The following is a 23,499-nucleotide window of genomic DNA, read 5'->3' as shown; positions in this document are numbered from 1 at the left end:
GAAGGCAGTTAAGATGCCGGATATTAGCAGGGAAGGTGTGTTTTGTGTTGGCTGCAAATCACAGTTCTGCTTTATCTTCCATCCCTGAAGATGGAAACTATAAAATCAGGTTATGTCCTTGCTCGTCCCTGCAGCTTCCATAGATCAGAACTTATGGTCACATATTTTCTTTGCATCCATGACCACTTCAAGGCTCTTCTCCCTTCCTGCGCTTTGTCTGGTGTTTTTGGGGCCCCTTCGGTACAAAATCTATAGCGTTCGGTGTATTTTATTTACCGCTTCTGTTTCTGTAATGTGGTTGAATGTAATGTGGGAGTAATGCCATCCTTAAGATCTTGAATTCATAGGCTCGTAACAACTAAAAGTGGCCAAAACTTCAAGGTCAAACAAGTAATTACCTAGAGGCCCTGAGAGAATTATAAGGCAATGTGTAGAGAAAGGAGACAGTGTTTAATAGCTGGATAGATTTAATTTCAGAACAGATAAGATTTCAGAACAGATTTTTTTGTTTTACTTCAACAGGCTGAGAAATAGATAAAAGGGATAGAGAGGAAATTAAGGTTTAGAAGCAAGATGAAAATCAGCAAGCAGATATGAATATCCACTATTCTCAGTAATAGCTATCGTTTGAATTTCTGTAGTATTTGTTTAATTTATGTTAATTGCAGATCATCATAAAATAAGTTTGAAAGCTTTACTTACCTTTAAATTTCCAGTTCAAATTCATTTGGGTTTGGGAAAACAAATTAAGCATAGATTGTTGCCTCCACTCTGAGATGTAAAGAAATGGCTATGATATGCACCTAACCAGTTAATTAAAGATAATTATTCTTGGAAGAATAAACTTGGAGAGATACTTGAAGAAGTATATTTTTAAATTTCATAGTCCAGCTCTGCAGTAATTTATATCTTTAAGTTGACACCATGTTTATAGTAAATTTTAGCAAATTATAATAAGCAATGCATTCATAGTTTCAAGCTGCAGGAACCATTTTTTTCCCATCCCAGTTGATTGCTTAATAAATAAATAACAGAGCCTCATTAGGAGTAGGGGTTTGGGTTGACACATTATAACCAGCAAAAATAAAAGAATAATTATGAACACAATTTTTCAATGACCTGGAAGATTGAATTCAAGTTAACCTTTTGGTTAGAAGCAAAGGTAAACAAGAATTGGCTAAAATGATATTCAATGTCCAAATAGTCTGGAAATTGGAGTGATGACTAAAGGTGAACACAACCAATTTTTTAAAAAAATATATCTTTATTGATTTCAGAGGGAGGAAGGGAGAGGGAGAGAGAAAGAAACATAAATGATGAGAGAGTCATTGATTGGCTGCCTCCTGCACGCACCCAACTGGGAATCGAGCCCGCAACCCGGGCCTGTGCCCTGACTGGGAATCGAACCCCCATCTCCTGGATCCTAGGTCGATGGTCAGCAGCTGAACCATGCCCGGCCAGGCTGACACAACCAGTTTTGCTTCTTTCAAATTAGCCCGCATCAAATGATGATTAGTAATTGAGCAAGAAAGGTCATTTCTGTCTCTGTCTCACTTTGTGATGCAATAATTTCTAAGCCATCTGCTCTTGCTATTGTCAGTCTTATGCGTTCAGCCGTTCTAGCAGACATGTGGTAATATCTTACTGTGGTTTTAATTTGCATTTCCTTACTGACTAATGATGATGATCTTAAACTCCGTATGTGAAGGTATGATCTTAAGCTCTATTTCATGGGTCCTCTAGTTGCATATATAACCTAATATCCCCCCTTTATTGACTTTTTACTTTTTATGTTTACCCTCTACTCTAGCTTTATTATATGTTAAGTGACACTCATAACTTTCTTTCATATATGTCCCAGTTCATGTGTGAGTCTTGCATTTATTATTCATAACATTTTGAGTTTGAGCTTATTATGAAGGTTCCTGTTATGCCACATTGATTCCTGAATGTGCCTGTTCATTTTCTTCCTCACAGTACAGTTTACCATAGGAGCCAGAATTTCCTTTGAAATGATCTCCTTGCCTTGTAGAATCATCATAGAAGTTCCTGCTTTTTTCTAATTTTTTGAAATTTGCCTTGTAGGTTTATAAACTTAAGGTGTAGGTAGGATGATAACATAATTTTACTTTCATGTAATTATTTACAGCAAAAAAATGTTTTGCACTTATTCAGAGTCAGGCACCATTCTAGACAAAGGAGATACAGCAGTGAACAATGCAAACATACAGTGTTGGGAGAAGCCACTAATGCTATGTGACCTTCCAGATATTTTCTATTTTCTTTATTGCAATTTTATTAGCTTGTTTGATTTAACATTAATTGAGCATGTGCATATGCAAAATACTGCAAGGCAAAATAAATGAATAAATCTTTTAAATTTTTAGTTTTATAGCAGGGAATCATTATTAGTTGAGTAAAAGTCATGTACCAGGAATGTCACCGGGTTCTGGAAATACCTTTGCCAGGAAACCAACGCATGGTCCTGGTCTTCAACTGGTGGTGGGAAGGGGTGGCAGGCACTATTTAAACAATTAGATAGACATTTAGATTTAGATTTTAGAATCTAAATGTAGATTTAGACTGTGTGATAGTACCATGAGGTTGTGTAACAGGAAGATCCAATCTGGTGGGTGGCATGCTGCGTTCAGGGAAGACCTTGAAGAGGTAGTAACATTTGAGATGATTAACTCTAAGAAGAAAGTAACCTGATAAAGAGAAAGGAGAGAATGTTAAGACCTTCATCCAGAGGGAGCACAACATGTCTGAGAAGCTGAAAAAGGTCAATGTGCCTGAGGTTAGAAATCAAAACACACAACATTAGTTGTGCTTTTCAGTGCACTGAGGTCTTGCTTCTGCCTCCAGTTCACCACTGAAATTATCGCTGCCAAGCTCAGTGATGACCTTCTCACTGTGAAATCCAGTGGGTGCTCTTCATTCTTCTAACTTCTTGGACTTTTTCCAATATTTACCCCTCTCTACATGAAACTTTACCCCCCCCCCCCCATGAAACCCCTACCTTGGTTTTCGGATGAATCACTGATTATCCTGCTTCTCTCATGACTCTTCTCAGTCTACTCTGCTTCTGCACGACATGTGAGCGTCCTGGATTTCGGCTGCTGTCAATCTTTTCAGTGCTCTGTAGTCATGAGTGATGTCATCGTGCATGACATCTGCCCAACAGGCACGTGCTGTGCTTTGCTTCAGTTATTGCAACGGCTGAAACGGATCTTCAGGATTTTAGAAGTAGTTGCATACCCAAGTTTCAGTTAGGTAAAAAGGTTTTTCTCCTATTTTATGTTTCTAACCTAAGGAGACCTTGCTAATCAAAGCCTTATCTTTGTTGTTTACTTACAATGTACCCAGGCACTGTAATAGATGCTATGGAACCAGACACTCAAGCTTTCTGCTGTAATTGTCTTTCTGGGCCCAATTCATGGGCCATTTTTTTCTGGAAACCTTTCCTGAACCAGGTCCCCCTGTTATGAGGCACCATATGCTTTCCCCTTGCATATTTTATACCGTACTGTAAGCTTTAGGTTACTTTTCTTACTCCTTTCCAGTGTGTGAGCCTCCTTTACAAATAAATCCACACTGTCTAATTCAGTGTCTGGCAGAGCAGGTACCCAATAAGCACATGCTGCACATACACACACTAGTCTGTCATCCTTACTCACAGATTCCATGTTTGCAAATTTGCCTATTCATTAAATGTGGTCATACCAAAATCAATGATCATTGCACTTTTGCAGTCATTCACGGACATGTGCAGAGTGGCAGAAACTTTGAGTCGCCTGATATGCATGCGCTCAGCTGAGGTTGACCAGGGAGATACTCTGCCTCCTTCTTTCAGGTCTCACACGGTAAACAAGTGTCCTTTTTACAGTCATTGGAGGTAGGGACGTCAATATATGGATCTGGGGGGAACATGATTCAGTCCATAGCAGGTAGCAGTGTCGTAAGGGACAGAAGGGAGCAATTTGGAATGCTCTATTATTAGATACTTGAAGTGGTATAGTGCTACTTGAAGGTGAACTTGCCTTAATTAGAAATATATATTATATTCTCCAAGGAATCTACTAAAAAATCTTTTTAAGAGACATGGCTTTTCGTTTTGAACTTCAGTGTTCAAAAAAATACAGCTTTTTTCAACTCTGTTTCCCCACGTGGCTAAATGTTCTCTCACATTATTTTCTTTTTAAAATTACAGTTTACATTCAATATTATTTTGTATTCGTTTCAGGTGTGCAGCATAGTGGTTAGACAATCATATACTTTACAAAGTGGAATTTATTAAAATTTTTATAAAGAAGTATAATTGATATGTTAGGAGAAGAGATAAAATAGAATCATATAAAAAGCTCAATTAAAATGAGAGAAGGCTGAAAAAATAAAGGAAACAAAACAAAGAATAACAAATACCAGGAATAGAACAGTTACAAACAGGATAGATATTAATCCTATTACATCAATAATCACTTCAAATCTGAACGTCTTTTTGCACAAAGACAGATTATCATAATGATTAAAAATATAAGACACAACCATATGTTGTCTACTTGAATCACGTTTTAAATATAAAGACTTAGATGGATTAAAAGTAAAAAAAACAAAAAAAAGGCAGAAAAAAGTATCATGCCGACCAACACATGCCATGTGTATGGCAGAAGTAAAAGCAATGAAGTCAGATTTATATGCTGTTGCTTTTATCATCTGAAAATTCACAGAGAATCAGCATTCACCAACACTGGGGAGCTAAAAGGGATAGAATAAATGCCAGGTTTAGCATTAATGAACAGTTGAGGGGATAATAACTTCGTAACTTCACTTAAAAAACAAACATCAAGATACATTAGATTAACTCTTCAGAGAGTTACCAACAACCCTTGTTCAGTGATACTTAGGTCACATTTGTCTGAAAGGGAAGACTAGAGACTAATGTGCCAAGCAGAGGACAAACCCCCCAAGTTGGCAGCTTAAGCTGCTCCTTTGACCCTTTCCAAGGTGGCTGCATTTGTTGTGAGCCCTTACCCTTTGCCAGGGATGACTCCTTTTGGGTGTGAAAGTCAAGTCTGTCTATAGCATAACTCATCACAAAGACACTTATTCTGATTCTCAGAGAAGCTGGAGAGCATTCCAACCGCTGACATGGTGCTCTTCCTGGTGACACTCCGATTATTATTTCCAAGTGCTCAGAGACTACTCTTCTCTTTGTCTTGTCAAGATAGGATCTTTAAAATATAAAAATTGCTAAGTGCTTTTGCGGACATAATGAGGCAAAGTACACTATTTTTAAAATTTTCCATGAGAAAAAAAACAAAAGAGCACATCCTGTCATATCTCCCATTTATAATCTTACAATGCATATCTTGCTAAAATATATTTTATTAAAATGACTCCTTTTAAGGAAGTAACACGCATAGTTTGCACCTTGACTTCAGTACATAATACCCTCAAAATGACATTTTTAAAGATTTGGAACATTTGTTGTATACGTTTTAGAAAAAGGCCTGGTTAACCAGGCTGTAAGTACAGCGGGTCATATCGATGCAGCTTGACACCTTCTACCTGCTTATTAATTTCTAATCGGAATTAACCTTGTCTGTCCCATGAGAACATTAAAGAACATTTTAGATACACGACATATTTTGTGACTTTCTGTACATGTATTGTTAATCCAAAGCATTTCAGAAGACTTTCTGAATCCTGGTGCTCTGTAGGTAAGGAACTATGATTGCACCAAGGACTTCAGCCTGTCTTACTGCAGGCTCTCTCAGCCTTGGAATGGAGACAATATAGTGAACAGTTCCCTTGGCTACCTCGCAGAAATATTTGGTGATGAAATAGGCAAGTATATACATACACACATGTGTTTATGTTTTGAAAATAGTGAAATGTGTTATGTAATTGCAGTTCTCCTTATCGCTGTAAAAAACCTTCATTCTGGCCTCTATTACTGTGCTGTTGACCAAGCAGCCCAAGGTAAATATAGCCCGCCTTCTACGCACCCAACAATAATCAGGGAAATTTCTCTTTACTCCCCTCTTCTAGGGAAAATATAAGCAAACACGCTGGAATCCTGCACGGTGCTCTTTATTCCAAAATCGTGCTCACGGCTTCCAAGGCAGCTTTGTTGCACCTCCTGTCTGGGGCAAGTGACCTATTTCTACACTAAAATTTCCGAGGTCTCAAGAGCCAACACTGTTATATGAAAACAATGTATTCAATTGGTGGCATGATGGGAGAGCAGCATCTGTACGTTCACAGACCCCAGTGAAGGTTAAAAGCGAGCGAGGAGGGGCCCCGAGTCTGCAGGCAATCGGGTTGGTGCCAGTGTGGAGCTGGCACCTCCGCCGAGGTGCGCTGGGGTCAGAGGTTGCCAGCTCTGTTCTGAGGATTCAGTGTCACTGCCCTGCCTTCCGCTTGCGGCACGGACGCCTTAGTTGTAAGAAAAGCAGTTGCTTATGTCACAGAGCTCATCAGCCTCACTGTTCAGTCATTCCTGCCTGAAACTGTGCCACTGCTTTTCCTTGCTGACCTGCCAAGAGGCATCACAGGAGAGTGTCCTTGAACATGCCGCAGAACAAAACAAAAGCTTAAGTATCTTTTATGTTTAATTTGGCTTTAAAATGTAAACCAAAAATACAAGATAAGCCTTGGACGTGTTGTAGTACCAGAAAGTAGAGAAGTTCTCAAAAACAAAACAAAACAAAAAAGAAATAGGGGCATGTCAAAGGGACACAGGAGCCAATCTGCAAGAGCACCCAGAGGCCAAAGTTGGTACAATTTAAGGAACCAAATGGATAATGTACTGTTGGATTATAACTCCAAGTATAAAATAAATAAACATATGTCCACACTGGTATAAATAAATGATTAAAAGTAAAGAAACGAGGGAGTAGTCACAGAAGAAGTTCAAATAATATATGTAGTTATTTTGCTTTATAGAAGTTAAAACTTAATCCCCCCACCCCATCCCGCACTCAAATGGGCTAAACATCAAACATTGCGACTCGATTCCATAGAACAGGGTAGGGAAAGGAAAGCAGTGGTAATGCTGGGGTGGGGAGGCCTAGCCAAGACGGCCTTAAACAAGTGATGAAAGTTAGCAGCCCCAGTGATGTCATGCAGATATCATGCACCCCTGATATAATGTGAGGAGAAAAGCTCTTTCTCTTTGTGGTATTCTTCCCCCCACCCCTGCACCCATAAATCCAATCTAATCAGGAGGAAAACATCAGGCAAAGTCAGATTGGAGCCGTTCTATGGGATAGCTGGCCGAGTACACCTCAGGATTCCCTAGGTCCTGGAAAACAAAGGAAGCCACGGGAGCTGTCACAGACGAGAGAAATAGGAGACATGACCACTAAATGCATTGTGCTGCCCTGGATTGGGTCCTGGAATGAAAGATGACATTGATGGGAAAACTATTTGGAGTTTAAGTAAGAAGAATAAAATGTGGAGGGCTAAATGGTGGCCCCTTCAAAGGTTATGCCCATGTCCTAATACCTGTAATTTGTGAATATCCTTATTTGGGGGCGGAAAAGTATCTTTGTAAATGTAATTAAGTTAAGGATCTTGCGGTAAGATAACTCTTGATTATCTAGGACACTCTACATTCAATGACAAGTATCCTTGTAGGAGAAACATAGGGAAACACTCAGAGAAGAGGGAGCAATGTAATCATGGAGGCAGAGATCAGAGGTTGGAGCCATAAAGCAAGAAATTCCAGCAACCACCAGAAACTGGAAGGGGCAAAGTGTAGGATCCACCTAAAGTCTTTAGAGGGAGTGTGGCCCTCGGGGCACCTTGATTTTGGACTTCTGGCCTCTAAAGCTCTGAGAGAATAAATGTGTATTGTTTTAAGTCAGCCAGGTTGTGGTGATTTGCTATAATAACCTTAGGAAACTAACAAATGTACTAATTTTTTGTTTTGAATAATGTGCCATAGTAATGTAAAATGTTAATAATAGCAGAAACCAGATGAGGTGTATATAGGATCTCTCTCCACTATCCTTGCCACTTTTCTGTAAATCTAAAATTATTCCAAAGTAAAAGGTTTATTAAATAAAAAGAACACAATTCAACTCAAAGAAAGGTTTTACTTTTGCTTTGCTATGAGTCAGACTTACTAGCTCTGTGAATAATTGACTACTATGCCATTAAATGTCTGACAAATACAAAGAAGCATTTCTAGAAAAGAAGTCTTTCAAATGGGAACATCGCTATGGCAAGTGCCAGGTTTGAAACAAACTCACGTTGGGTTTCACTGTGCTTCAGAGCAAAGCTACTTTTCCTGTGGTTTATAGTTAAGATGAGTGTGTGTTTTTGTGTGTGTGTGTGTGTGTGTGTGTTTTAATATATCTTTATTGATTTCAGAGAGAGGAAGAGAGAGAGAGATAGAAACAACAATGGTGAGAGTCATTGATCGGCTGCCTCCTGCACGCCCCCTGCTGGGGATCGAGCCTGCAACCCGGGCATGTGCCCTGATCTGGAATCAAACCATGATCTCCTGGATCCTAGGTCGATGCTCAACCCCTGAGCCACACTGGTCAGGCAGGATGAGTGGTCTTAACCAGTGCTATTAGTGACATACAAAGTATCACTTGACCTTCGATTTACACTATCTTGTTTCCCTAATTCTCTGCTTACCTTATGGACAAACTAGTCAGAATTTATCCAACCACTGATCCAGAACAATTAGCTTTTTTTAAAAAAAAATGTTCTTAAAAAATTGATTTTAGAAAGAGAGGAAAGAAGAGGGAGGGAGAGAGAGAGGGAAACATCAATGAGAAACATGGATAGGCTGCTTCCTGCATGCCCCCTACTGGGGATTGAGACCAAAACCTGGCGAAGTGCCCTGACCAGGAACTGAACCGGCACCTTCTCTGTGCGTGGGGCGACACCCAACAAACTGAGCCAGGGCACAATTAGCTTTTTTAATTTCTTCCTTATTGTAACTAAAAGTACATGACTCAGAGTTTGCAAGGAAAACACTACACTTTGTAGAAGTTTATTTTAATTAAAAAAAATGTGGAAATGCTCATCACAATACTTTAATATGGCTCAGCCCAAAGAAGAACCATTTAGGCTTTATGAACCAGCCTGAGGAAGGCCTTGGAAAAGTAGGATTTGTCTTAAAAATGTGTGAATGACTCAGGGAAGAACATGAGGATTATTGTAGTATTTGGTAAGGAAGTGGTAGGTGGCTTAAGGTATGGCCAGCAATCAGCTCATAAAGAAAATCAATCATTCAATTTCTCTGTGAGTGAAACTTATAGAACCACGGAAATAAAGGGGCCCATTAAATACTTAGCAACAAGTGCGTAATACTCAGGGGAAAAAGAGAATCTATTTTCTGACAGCATATTTATAACTATAAAGCAGCACAGATAGCCTTGCAGCTGTTTTTGAGATATCATTGCTACTTCATTGATTACTTTGTGAAACCTCTGTGGGCTCATCACGCTCTCAGCTCTGCTTACTGCTTCCATCAGGATGAATTATGAAAGACTATACAGAAAGGGCAACATATATTTTTTACTAGTGGAAGGACTTTGGTTACCTAAAGTAATCAATTTGTAGCTACTAAAAGTGGCCAGAAATTGCTTTGAGACATTTCTTATACAGGGAAATTAAGACATTCAGGGCTATAAAAGTTTAGAATAATAAATATACTTCTTTTTAATTTAAATAATTATAAAGCAATGCTATTACTGGGAAAAGCCAAGTAAATAACACCAGGAGTCATGCTTGTACTGTTTTTTTAAAAAATGTTTTCTTAGTTCATAAACCTTAAACCTAATCCTTTTAAGGATGTCTCCTTAATTTATTATTTGTGAAAATACTAATTTTTAAATCTAAGGAAAGTCTGTTTTTTATATAGGCATATTTAGCCAAAGTGCCCTTGTTTTCAAAGAGAAAGCCCCTAATTTAGCTTTAAGGCAACAATAGACTTTCAGGTTGATAAAAACTACAACCAAAAAACCCACTGTAAAGTGACTTAGGCTGATAGAAAAAAAAAATAAGCCATATCTGTTACTTTAGTAGTAAACCTTTGAAGTGTATATGCTAAACCTAAGGCCAAAAAAAGGAAAAGTCCTCCCATGAAATATTATGAAACTAAATAAAACTTATTGGTGATCTTTCTTTTCTTATTTTCTCACTCATAGGGCACACTTATTGTCTATAAGTGACACTTATTATTCTCTCACTACCTCTATTGGACCTTAGGTTGGAATGACCTGAAGAGAGTATACCTAAAATTTTGCCTTTGGGATATCTAAACTCTTTTCTTTTCTTTTTTTTCTATAGGCTCCCTTATTTATGTAATGCCTATTCTAATGTCCTCTTTATCTTTCCAAACAGGTTTTCTTAACTTTACTACTATTGACTTTTGGGGCCGGATAATTTGTTTTGGGAGACTGTCTTGTGCATTGTAGGATGCAGGAAGTGTGATGGTCAGCTTTGGGTGTCAATTCAGCTGGGACATGGTGCCCAGATATTTGGTCAAATATTATTCTGGATGTTTCAATGAATGTGTTTTATGGATGAATTGAACATTTAAATCAGCAGACTTTAAGTAAAGCAGATTGCTCTTCCTAACGTAGATGGATCTCAACCAATCAGTTGAAGGCCTGAATAGAATGAAGATTGATCTTCCCTGAGCAAAAATAACTTTTTCCATCAAATTGCCTTTGGGCTGGAACTGCAACTCTTCCCAGAGTCTCTGAACTGCCAGCCTACCCCATCAGATTTTGAATTTACCAAGCCTCCACACTGTCTGAACCAATTTCTTAAAATAAATCTCTCTTACCCTATATATGTATACATATCCTGTCGGTTCTGTTTCTATGGAAAATATTGAGAAATACAGAATTTGGTAATAACAGGTGATGTGCTACTGTAACAAATACCTAAAAATTTGGAAGTGGCTTTGTAAGTGGGTGATGGCTAGAGGCTAGAAGAGTTTTGAGGTGCATGTTAGAAAACATAGATTGTATCAAAAAATTGTTGGTAGAAATATGGATATTAAACATGTTTTTGGTGAGACCTCAGATGGAAATGAGGAGCATGGTATTTGACATTGGAGGAAAGGTATTCTTGTTATAAGGTGTCAAAGAACCTGGCTGAACCATGTTCTAATGTTTTGTGGAAGGTTGAATTTGTGAATGGTGAAATAAGATATTCAACTGAGACTGTTTTTAAGTGAAGCATTGAAAATGTGATTTGATAATCCTTGAGCCTTACAGTCTAATGAAATTTTCCCTGATAGGTTTTGGACTTGATTGGGACCCCTGAGCCCTATTTTCTCTCTCATTTCTCCTTTTTGGAATGAAAATCCCTGTCCTGTGCTCCCCCCCTCAATTGTATTTTGCAACTTATCTGGTTTCATGAGATCACAGCTGGAGAGGAATTTCTGCCTTAGGATGAATCATATTTTGAGTCTCACTCACGTTTGATTTAGATGATATTTGCGTGAAATTTGGGACTTTGAGTTGATGCTGTGAGACTTTGAGGCTTTTGGGATGGGGTGAATATATATTGGTTGTGAGAAGATATGGATTCTGGGGATCTAGAGGGTGAAATGTTATGGAATGAATTGTTTCCCCTCTAAATTCATTTTGAAGCCCTACCTTAGAATGTGACTGTATTTGGGGAAAGAACCTTGAAAGAGGTAATTAAGTTAAAAAGAGGTCATTTGGGTGGGCCCTAATCCAGTCTGACTGGTATCCTTATAATTAAAGGAGATTAGGACACACAGAAAGACCCTGGGGGTGTGTACACACAGAGAATAGGCTATGTGAGAACACAGCAAGGCAGCAGCCCTCTGTAGGCCAAGGAGAGAGGCCACAGGGGAAACCAAACCCTGGTGGCACTTTGATCTTTGACTTATAGCCCCCAGAACCAGAGAAAAAATGAATTTCTGTTCATTAAGCCACGCAGTGAGTGGTGTTTTGTTATGGCAGTTCCAGCAAATGAATACAGCTAATGTCTCTGGCACCTTCCCATTAGATTTGGCAGCATCTCTCCCCTGTACCCTATCACCGCCTCCTAGTCATGACAAACAAAAAATGTCTTCACTATTGTAAAGTATTTTTTGTGGAGGGCAAAATTTCCCTGGGTTGAGAACCATTGCTTTCACCACATACAACAACAAAAAATAATAAAATGGATTACTCCTTTTTGAAACTGGTTTGGCAAGGGTGACACTATCTTTTCCATGCCTCTTCTTCACCCTCTGGCTGCTCCTTGAAATGGTTAAATGCAGGTGCTCCTGAAGGGCCTTTCTGGTGTCTTTTTTTTCTCTCTTATTTTTTTTTGTCCCTTATTTTCTCACCCATATTTAAAGGGCTGCTTCCAAATAAATCCCTGAAGTTTACATATAACCTCTCTTGACCTGGCCTCTTTCCTGATCCCCAAATGTGAATTCCCACCAGTCAGTTTTTTAGACAGTTCTCCTTGGAATCTCCGCCTGAATATTCTACCACTGTTACACACTCAATATACCTAAAACTGGACACAGGACTTCTCCAAACTGTCCCTTCTGTGTTCCCGATCCAGTGACACAGTCCCCTTCGCTTCACCTCCGGAACTGCTTTTGTGTCCCTCAGGATTTTGTGGTTTAGCAGAGAGTCAATTCACTAAAACAGATTTAATGTAATATGCTAAGACCAGTGATAAAAATATGCAGAGTCCTCTATGGATTTCAGAGGAGGAACCTTTTATACAACCCTGGATGTCCGGAAAGCTTTCTAGAGGAGGTGAAGCATGAGCTGAGTCTGAGAGGGGAAGCCTAAGTTAGGTAGGGAAGAAGATACAACATTTCAGGCTGGTATTATAGTACATATCGTAACAAAAGTGGAAAGGAATAACTGAAATTACCTAATTTGATTACTTGCTAATTTAAAGTTAGGCAAAGGTGAATATGTCCTGAATATCATCAGTTTGGAACAGTATTCATTAATAATACATGGACATGAGGCAATTTTATCAGCATCAAATTCAACTAGTTATTTCAACCAAATTCAGCTTCAAGAACATTCGATCTTCACGTTAGGGGAGTTCCTGCAATCTGCTGGCATTTTAGAAGGCCCAGTTCTCTATACCTCTTAAGAAAGTTTTGATTAAGTTGTTTTCTCTCTCTGTTTTTAAATGGCTAATAGACATATCAAAAGAATCTCTGCAAATTAAACCACAACGCAATATCACCTCACACCTGTCAGAATGGCTGTCATCAATAAGTCATCAGACGACAAGTGTTGGCGAGGGTGTGGAGAAAAGGAAAACCTCGTGCAGTGTTGGTGGGAATGTAAATTGGTGCAGCCACTGTGGAAAACAGTATGGAGGTTCCTCAAAACATTAAAAATAGAACTGCCTTATGACCCAGGAATTCCATTTCTGGATATTTATCTGAAGAAATTCAACACTAATTCAAAAATATATATGCACCCCTATGTTTATTGCAGCATTATTTACAATAGCCAAGGTATGTAAGCAAGACAAGTGTCCAGGAATAGATGAGTAGATAAAAAGTGGTGATATATATATGTATATGAATGGAATATTTCTCACCATAAAAAAGAATGAAGCCTTACCATTTCTGACAGCATAAATAGACCTAGAAGGTATTATGCTAAGTGAAATAAGTCAGACAGAGAAAGACAAATACCATATGATTTCACTTGTATGTGAAATCTAAAGAACAAAATAAATGAACAAACAAAACAGAAACAGACCCATAGACACAGAGAAGAAACTGATGGTTGCCAGATGGAAGGGGGATTGGAGGGCTGGGTGGAAAAGGTGAAGGGGTTGAGCAATACAAATTGGCAATTACAAAACAGTCACAGGGATGCAATGTACAGCATAGGGAATATAGTCAATAATATTGCAGTAACTATGTATGGTGCCAGGTGGGTAGTGGAAATATCGGTGGGTCACTTTGTAAATTATATAAATGTTTAACCACGACATCGTACACCTGAAACTAATATAAAATAATATTGATTGACAACTGTAATTGAGAAATAAAATAAAATTAAAATTAATAAAAATAATTTAAGCATTGGCTTAGAAACTGGGAAGCAGAGATCCCATTATTTCCCATTTCTTCCTTCTGCAGGAGAAAAGGAAACTAGAGATCAAATTTGCTGCTGGAGTATGTGTGGTATCCAGGCTAGAGGTAGATACCTGGATCTTTGTTGGCTATTTGAGTACTGGTGGTAATATGGCTTTTTCCATAGGTGTGTCCGAAGTGCAGAACTTTATATTAGTTAGAAAAAATTATCTAAAGCAAGCATTTTCATAAACGCTGTCTTTAATAATTTTTTTTATTAATGTGCATTTCAATTGTTTTTAAGAGTAGACATTAGCTCAGAAAGGAAAGTAGAAAGAGAATAGTGGGCCAATTCTCAAGTCATGAATTGTGACAAGTGAAATTATATGGAGAAAGGAAATCAATCCCACCAAATGAAAAAGGGCAAAGGAGGAGCTGAAGTAAGTGAATCATTATCCACAAGAATTCAATTTCTCCACATTTGTGAGCTAAAATCTGAAAAAGTCCTTGATGCACTCTCGGTAATGAAATATTATCAATAGATTTCTAACCGACTTCAGAGACAATGACCCGTTACTGCTTTGCTTTGCTGGGAGAGAGGAATTGAAAGGTTCCAAGGGAGAATCTCTTCGTATAATTTTATTTTTCCTCTCATTTATGGTCATGGAACTCTGCAATTGGGTAGCGTTCAGATGGGTCTGTAAATTTTATTTAGATGTCTCAAACATCAAACTGTACAAAGCAGTAGCACAACTCCGATTGGAATTAAGAGAGCGCAGTTGAGTCAGCGTCGGCTCTGATGAGCTGCACTTCCTTGGAGACACAGGCATCTTCTTGGCGCCCCTGTCCTCTCCTGAGCACTGAGGCTGCAGCTCCCCTCTCAAGTCTGTTCTACCAAAATTCTACGAGGTAGGAAACGACACTGTTAATTTCTCTATTGACTGCACGGAAGGACATTTTCTTAGAAAATGTAATATATTAATTTTAAAGTGTAACCTATTAGAAATTGGGGGGAAGAATAAGTAAAGAGGAGGATCAAGAAAGCTTACCAATGCTGACTACCAGGGTAAAATTTACTCCAGGTTTTGAAAATCTAAATAGAATTCAAAGATTTGTGTTTTGCAATATAAATTTATCTACCTATTAATCGGGCTTCAACAGAGAAACAGAACCAACAGGATGCATATATATATTTTAGATATATATATAAAATAAGGAATTGGCTCACGTGTCCTACAATCCGCAGGGCAAGTCAGCAAGCTGGAGACCCAGAAGAACCAATGCTGTAGCTACAGTCTAAAGATTGGCTAGCTGGGGACCCAGGAAGACCTGACAGTTTAGCTGAAGCCATAATCAGGAAAAAGCTGATGTCCCCATTTGGCAGGCCATTAGGCAGGAGAATTCTCTTTTACTCAGGCGAGGGTCCGCCTTTAGTTCTATCCAGGCCTTCAACTGATTGGACAAAGCCCACCCACATTATGGCGGGCAGTCTGCTTTACTCAGTCTACCAATTCAAGTGTTAATCTCATTCAAAAACACCCTCACAGAAATACTCAGAATAATGTTAGAGTATTATCTGGGCACCCCATGGCCCATTAAGTTAACACAAAAAATTATCCATCGCACTATCTAAAGAGTCATAGCTGTTGTGTTCTGCGTTCTCATTTTATTTTATAGTGTATGTAGTTTAAATTCAACAGAGAGTTTAATGTGCTATTTCAAAGATCCTTCTGGAATCCAGATTGGCACCTTACCATCTGAAATGCCTAATGCCATTACGCATGTGTTCTCAGTTAAGTTCGTTAATGAGATCCCATTTTCTTGGAAGGATTTATGTTCCTTGGAGGAATGAAGTATGCTCTCTGAGAAATTATTTGCTTACCCTGGGAGTGCACTCATTATTGTAATCATTATATAGAAGGAACTGTAGAAATTGAATAGTAGAGTTGTGTCTAAACACCAGCAAATATTTCAGCTAAGAACAAAAGGGCCCATGGGCCCAGGCAGGAGGCCCTTCATTGCAGATCTTTGACTATTTCAACCCAGAATAGAAATGAGGAAGGATCATCTAGTACCAAAACGAAGGTGTAACAGAAAGGAGATAGGAAAGGAGTAGAAAAAAGGAAAGAACAAAAATTAGGGTATACTTGCCTGTGTAAAATTTTTGTGACATTTCTCTTTAGAGTGAGAAATGTCATTTCATTGCTCTGCATTGAGGAACTGGAGCTGCTTCACAATAGATGCTCTGGTCACCTGGAGCCTGACTCCTAGGGAAAGGTGATCTTTTTCTGAAGGATCTTTTCTCCTCTTCATGTTTCCCCCTTCTAGATAGTAGTAAATGGGTTGTTAAATATGTACCCTTAGATTCTTTTATAAACATGAATTTTTGTGGGTAGTCATGGTGTTACTCCTCAATCATAGATATGTAGATAACATCAAGGAGAAAGTAAAACTGATGGCCTTGGACTGCCCACCAACTTCAGGACAATTACATGAGAGAGATAAACTCCTATCGTGTGAGTCATTTCATTTTGAGTCTCTTTATTATCGAGTTAACCTCTACTCTAATGCTCACTGTGCCAGCCATACTTGCTATCCCATAATCTTTCTCTTCTCTTGGAAGATATAAGCTAGGCCGCCCTAAAGTACCTCTGAACCATTTGAAAGGTATCGGCAGCATTGCCCTGGTTGAAGTAGTTGTTTGGATAATTTCTCTCTGAGTGAGAGTGATTTAAGGTCTAAGTGAGAAACTAGAAACAAATTGAATCCTGAATGCAAGCATCACTTTTTTATTATACACCTATTCATCATTTTATTTTAATGTTCCAAAAACACATATACAAAGTGAATGTGTCTCTAACTCTGAATGTCAAGACATCTCTGAATTTAGAAATGAATGATAGGATATCTAGGTTTTAGTAAATTTTGTTGCTAAATAATTATTACTATTGTTTTGTGTTGTTCTGTGAGCTTTCCTGTTTAGTAATTAGAATCATATAAAATATTAATGCTAATAATTAACATATTAATATGCTCTAATGTGTTTCCTAAGTCTTGTTACTCTCTTTCTGACATATCTCAAGGTATAAATATCAGAACAAATGGTAAAATATGCAAGAGGATTTAAAAAATAGGTCATACTTTGCATTTTGAAGATATTTGTAAGCCACTTTTGTCAGTATGTTTCTTATTCCTTAATCCCAGTATTTATTATATAAATGAAATATAAATGAGAAGCACCTGGTAAATACCACCTTTAACACTCCTGGCAGAAAATAGTAATCAGACTTGACACCCTTCCCTGTTGGACTTTGAAATTGCTGGAAGCCACTACCATTGTCAGAGGAGAGGAGACCTATATGTTCTCGCTTGTTTAAATATTTAGTATTCCTTTTCCATTTGTGATCAATATAAACTTTGCTTTAAAATTACACAATTTTCTGATTCTTTTCCACATTGTTGGGGTTGGACAGCAAGGTGATCAATCCAGGCTAACAGGCTCTTAGCTTGAGGCGGTGAGTTTTTGAGAGCAGAAACTTTATCTGGTGAATCTTTTTATCTTCAAGGGCTGTTACCGTGCACTTATAGAGATGACACTTTTTCATTCTTTCAATTATTCAAAAAATAGCTAGTCGATGCCTGTCTATGTCAGAAATTATTCTAGGAAATGGTAAGAAAATAGTGAACAAAAAATAAACAATGAACACATATCAGTCTAGTGCTGGGGAAAGAGAAACTAAGCAAACAAACATATACATTGTACAACTGCAGTATGGAAAAACATAAAATAGTGTTAAGCAAATAGACAGTGATTTGGGTGCAGGGCCAGAACTGTCTTCTCTGAAGAGGTGACGTTTGAACAAAGACTTAATAGTAGGTACAGTCCCAGAAGAGCAAATTCTCTGAGTCTCCCATTGAAGGATGGAGTCTGGTTTTCCTCCCCTGAGCCAGGGTTTTGCCCTATGACTTGCTCTCACCGCCAGTCTACAGAAGATGCAATGCTGTGTAAGTTCCATGGTCAGGACTCAGAAGATCTGGAGCTTCTACTTTTGTACTCCTGGAACATTGTCTCTTATAACCAAGCCATCACACTGTAAGAAGCACAAGCCATGTGGAGAGAGCCCCTGGAGGGGAACCAGCTCTAGCAGAGTGCTCGGACCCCAGCCAGCACCAGCTGCCAGCAGGGGAATGAGCCACCATAGGTGTTCCCACTTCATTGAGCCTCTCAAGGACTGAGCCTACCCGACACCATGCTTAACAGGAGAATGGCCCAGCTGAGCCCAATTGACCCACAGAGCCATGAAAGATAATGAAAATCTTTATTGTTTTAAACCACTAAGTTTCGGTATCATTTGTTACGCAGCAATGTGTACTGTATTCAAGTCAAGCATTTTAAGAAGATAAAGCAGGTGCAAAGGATCCAAGGTGGGGTTGTGTTTGGCCTGTTTCCAGAACAGCAGGGAGACTACTGATTAAAGAGGAGTTATTAAGGGGGAGAATATTAGCACAGGGAGCCAAAAGCCAGATCATATATGGTTGTATACACCAGGGGTAAGCAAACTACAGCCCACAGGCCAATCTTGTCTACTGCTATTTTTCTAAATAAAGTTTTTATTAGGACACGGACACACCATTTGTTATACATGATCTATGACTGTTTTCATGCTACAGTAGCAAATTTGAGTAGTTGCATCAGCAATCATGTGGCCCACAAAGACTAAGTTATTTACTACTTGGCCCTTTTCAGGAAAAAAATAAATTGTTACAGACCATGGTAACTCATTGTAGTGCTTGAGCAGAAATAGATATGGCTTATATTCTACCAGCGTCCTTCTGGCTGCTATGTGGAGAATCAACTGAAGGGGGAAGGACAGAAGCAGGAAGACTACTAAAAAGGTGATAGTTAAAAGATGACTAAGAAGAATTCTTAGAGGTTGTGAAAACTGGTCAAATGCAAGACATATTTTGAAGGAAGAGTTGGCTGGGTTTTAGATTGCTTAGAGGTGAGAAAGTTCAAGTATGACTCCAAATATTTTTTTTGGCTTTAGCAACTGATAAAATCAGTCAATAAATAGCTGTTGATTAAATTATTTTTACTGTAGTGATTGGGAGAAATGAATGGTTTTGTTATACCGTATAGCTCTATTTTACATATTTTCTAATGCATAATGAGAGTATAAACCAGAATTTCCATAGAAGGTCTTAGCAAAGCAACATCACTTTTTTTTTTTTTTTTTTTTGAGAAACACATTTTGTTGTTACTGTTGTTGAGTCTGTATTTGCTGGAATTGAGTCTTCACTTGTTGAAGCATTACTGAAAGTGGTCCAACGTGTATCTGGACAAGCTACCATTAGAGTTTCTTGTTATGTCAGCACTCAGTCTACATGGCAGGCCCTTTAGGTCTGGTGGCCTATTGTCATGTGAGCAGATGGGAGGCCATGAGTAGTTTAGTCTGATCTTTCTTGGGAGTGATTTTTCAGTTCTTAACCCTGGATAGCCATTTTGGATATGGCTGCTTAATCGCACTGAGTCTTCTCCTTTATACAAGGATTGTCTATTATATTCAGAGGGCTCAGGGAAGGGGGAGTCTTCTGAAAATAACTGCAAATGGAGGCTCAATAAGGGAGATGATCCCTGGGAACACTGGAGACGACCCATACCAGCATCACAGAAGGAAACCAGCAGGGGCTGTGTGCATATCCGCACCCCATACAGTCCAGAGATGGGGAAATTTAATCCAGGAAAAGAAAACTCATTTAACAAACCACCGTTTCCTACTGAAAACCACCTTTCTGAGGAATGCATGCTTGTAGCTGTCACTTCCAAATCCGGTGACTTATTAGTTTCAACACCAGAATGTGTGACTGGCTCCACTCAGGAGATGGGAACCGTGTGCAACTCCACTGTGATTGTGACAGTGCTTTGCCGAGTTGAAGGAGCACTCTCTACAGTTGCCAGCAGACAGCTTCCCGGTCCTCCTTTGAGAAACTGGCTCGCAAATGTTGCTCCAGCTGAACCCCACTAAAGCAACAAGATATTGCTGAAAAGTGTCCACTCAGCACCCTGCTCTCTCTCAGAGTTCCCATTTCTCTCACGTCAGGGTTGTGTGAGAATTTTTAATTTTTTAAATTAAAAAAATTTTTTTTGTCAAGAGCTTATTTGATCATTTAGAGAGGAGCAGAGATACAAGAATGGGACAGACAGGGACGACGCTGTCCGAGGATGATGCATAATGACAACTGCTTTGGGGGACAGAGGAGGAGGCACAGGCAGGCCACCTGGAGGGCCGGGCTTGGCCTGCTGGACCGAGCCCGGAGGTCTATGGTTTTCATTAAATGGATTTCTATTGCCTGCGAAATTTTGCCACCAAAAATGTACAATAAGCAGCGTCCAGTATATATTTTTGAATTAAATGGACAGGTGGACTCACTGCTGTGTAACTGGCACAGTTGGTGAAATAAAGAGCTTGGAGAAGTGCTTATTTTCCCGAAGGCTGCATGTCCACTCCGGCCTGCTGACCGGTGCGGGGAACAGGGGCCTCCTGCCCCCAGAGTGCTGAGGATACGGGTCTGGGGGAGTCGCAGCCCCAGGTGAGAGCTGATAGCAGATGCGGTGATTAAGCACCGAGCGCTCGCAGGCCTGGGGCTGGCTCCCCTTGCAGCTGCGGGCAGGCTCCTGTATTTACGAGCGCTTGGCGAGTGCTGCGACGGCTTTATTATTTGTTGGTTTTCTGCAGCATTGCACAGTAAAGGTTGTTTTCAGGGAGTATCAGAAGCGGAGCTGCCTGTCACTGCAGCACACCGAGTCCACCCACCGGTGTATTTCACTCTCTTGATTGATACCCGGCTCCATGGTTTGACATTTCAGAAAGAGTGGAAAAGAAACACGTCTCCAGGGTCATTAACTCTTTTTCTCCCTCGGCCCCCCCGGGTAGCTGCTTGTGCCATTACCCACATTTCTTACTGCTGACCTCAACAACTTCATGCTGGCCCCAAACATGGGTTTGTCACCAGGTGCCCCCTCCGCTCACAGTGGTGCTCTTATCTTGGTAGCTGCCTCCACACAGGCACTGAAGAGGCCACCTTCTCAGAGCCCAGCGTGGGGACAGTCCCTTAGATCACAGTTTGAAAAGGAAGCTTCCTGGCAGCTTTCCACACTCAAATGAGGAGCAGAGGGAAGGCTCGGGAGCCCCTTTACTGCTGGAAGCAGCATAAGACACAGGAGAGTGTGAAGTTTGAAACAGGCGTTCACCTGTAAGACCCTGAGTCAGTTCCTGGGGCATTTGATATAATTAGTCTTGATGTCCCCCCTGTTATGCTGTGAGTTAGGACAGAGGAGAGCCATAGTTGTTCATCTATTTGACAGCACCGAATAAACCTTCTCTGCTGTCAGGGGGAGAGACTATTATTTTTTACTGCTGTGAAAAGGCTCAGAGTGTGCTGGAAGAAGTGTCAGGAGTCGTTAAACCAAATCAGCCCCCAAAGAAAGAGCAGCCCGTGATCATGGAACCTGGGATCTCTAATTAATCAGAAGATGAAACTTCAGGGATCCACGTTGAGGGTGTGTTCGGGGTGGATGCGAGGCAGTCTCCTCAGAGCCCTTTCCTGCTTTGCCTCATTTCCAGGACACAAGTTGAGCTCCAGATGGGTTCGGAATCCCTGGGTCTCAGATCCTGCAGAGGATCCAGGATAAAATGTTCCTGTCACTTGCCAGGAACCTGGGGGCATTTGTCTGCTGCTGGAAGTGTAAACTTTGCAGAACATTGAAATTAAACACAAATATCCTCCCATCTGTCCTCTGTGGACTAAGCTCTCTAGACAACCTCCCCCCCACCAAAGTGTGCCTGTGTTCAATTGGAATGTACCAAGCACTTCAAATTGCCTCCATTTCTATGGAGTGCTACTTTGTCTATAGCATTAGCACAAAACTGTAATTTCTTTACTAGTGAATTTATTTGTAATCTGCTTTTTGATAATATAAACAATCTTCCTTGTTAGCTTTTTTTGCCTCGCCTCCATGGTTAAATCTCAATTACTTTATCTTTTATAAATCTACTCTAAATAAGAGAAAATTATTGAGAAATAGCAATATGGTAAATAATACTTTATTTGGTAACAGTAAATGCTCACTATGGGTTTTTCCATGTTCTAGGGTCTGGAGTTTAACTTAATTGTCTGTGACCTTAAATTGTAAGGTATGAGTGCATTATATTGTTTGATTTTAATTTGGGAAATGGTCTATGCATATTCTTGGTAAAGTCTTTAAAATCCATTATTATTTTAAAGTCTACTCTGATGTCAGCATCTAATAGAATTCTACTCAATCAATACTGAAGGTTTTTGTACCATTTCCCAAGTTGATGCAATATTCTTAAAGTCATGGAGCAAGGACTTTATTTTTTTTTAACTGTTGAATTAATCCTTAGCACCTTGAACACAGTCTGGAACAACAGGCATTCAACATGTATTCATTAAATATCATGATAAATGAACCAACTGCAATCATTTGCCTGAAATGATTGTACATCTTATGACTTGATTTAGGCCATTTAAAATGCCGGGTTCTCTTTGATATTTTGTACTAAGAAACTAAGAATATAGAAGGAAAATTGCTTTTGGCTCGGATCCTATACTCTTTTTTTATAACATAAAATTGCTGTATTAAAATTAATATATGAAGTACCTATTCGAGTATCCGGGACACGGCAGGGTTTAAATAAATGGTAGCTCTTATTATTAAGAGGTTATAAAAGCAATAAAACACTAAGAATATTCTCATGGGAAGTACTATGGATCAGGGAAGCACTGTATTTTATTTCATCTGGCAGATTGAGTGAATCAACCCCCGGTGCCCCCCTCTCGCTGTAATGCTGTCCTTTCGTTCTTAAAAAGCTCTAATAATAGAATCTAAATATAAGACCTCAGTGTATGTATCATAAAAAGCCAAAATTCCCTTTCTGTTTGGACAGATCTTAGCACAGGGAAGCAATGTTGTCCTTCATTTGCCAACCCTCTCCAACAGGATCCGAATCCCATCTCTTCTGTTTAGGGGCAGTGGGGATCTGGTTATCATCAAACTCTTGCTTGTCTAAAAGATCACTTCATTAGCCTTTATAACAAATAAATAAGAAATACAAACAAACAAAAACTCAGACACAGAGAACAGTATAGTGGTTACTGGAGGGGAGGGGGGTAGTAAAAGGGGTCAAATATATGGTGATGGAAGATGATACGGTTTTCCATGGTGAGCACAAAATGCAATATATGCATCATGTATATAATCTTATTAACCAACGTCACTCCAATACGTTTAATAATAATAATTTTAAAATGTATTCCAGACTCTCTTTTTTTGTTGTTGCAAATATCCTCCCTCTCCCATGAAAGCTCCTCTGAAAAAGATTCTTGTCACCTTACAGCCATGCTTCCTAAATTGTCTA

Source organism: Miniopterus natalensis, chromosome 2 (assembly GCF_054644295.1).
Source record: "Miniopterus natalensis isolate mMinNat1 chromosome 2, mMinNat1.hap1, whole genome shotgun sequence".
In the NCBI taxonomy this organism is placed as follows: Eukaryota; Metazoa; Chordata; class Mammalia; order Chiroptera; family Miniopteridae; genus Miniopterus; species Miniopterus natalensis.
The sequence above is the reverse complement of the archived record's forward strand: the minus strand, read 5'-3'. Positions refer to the sequence as shown.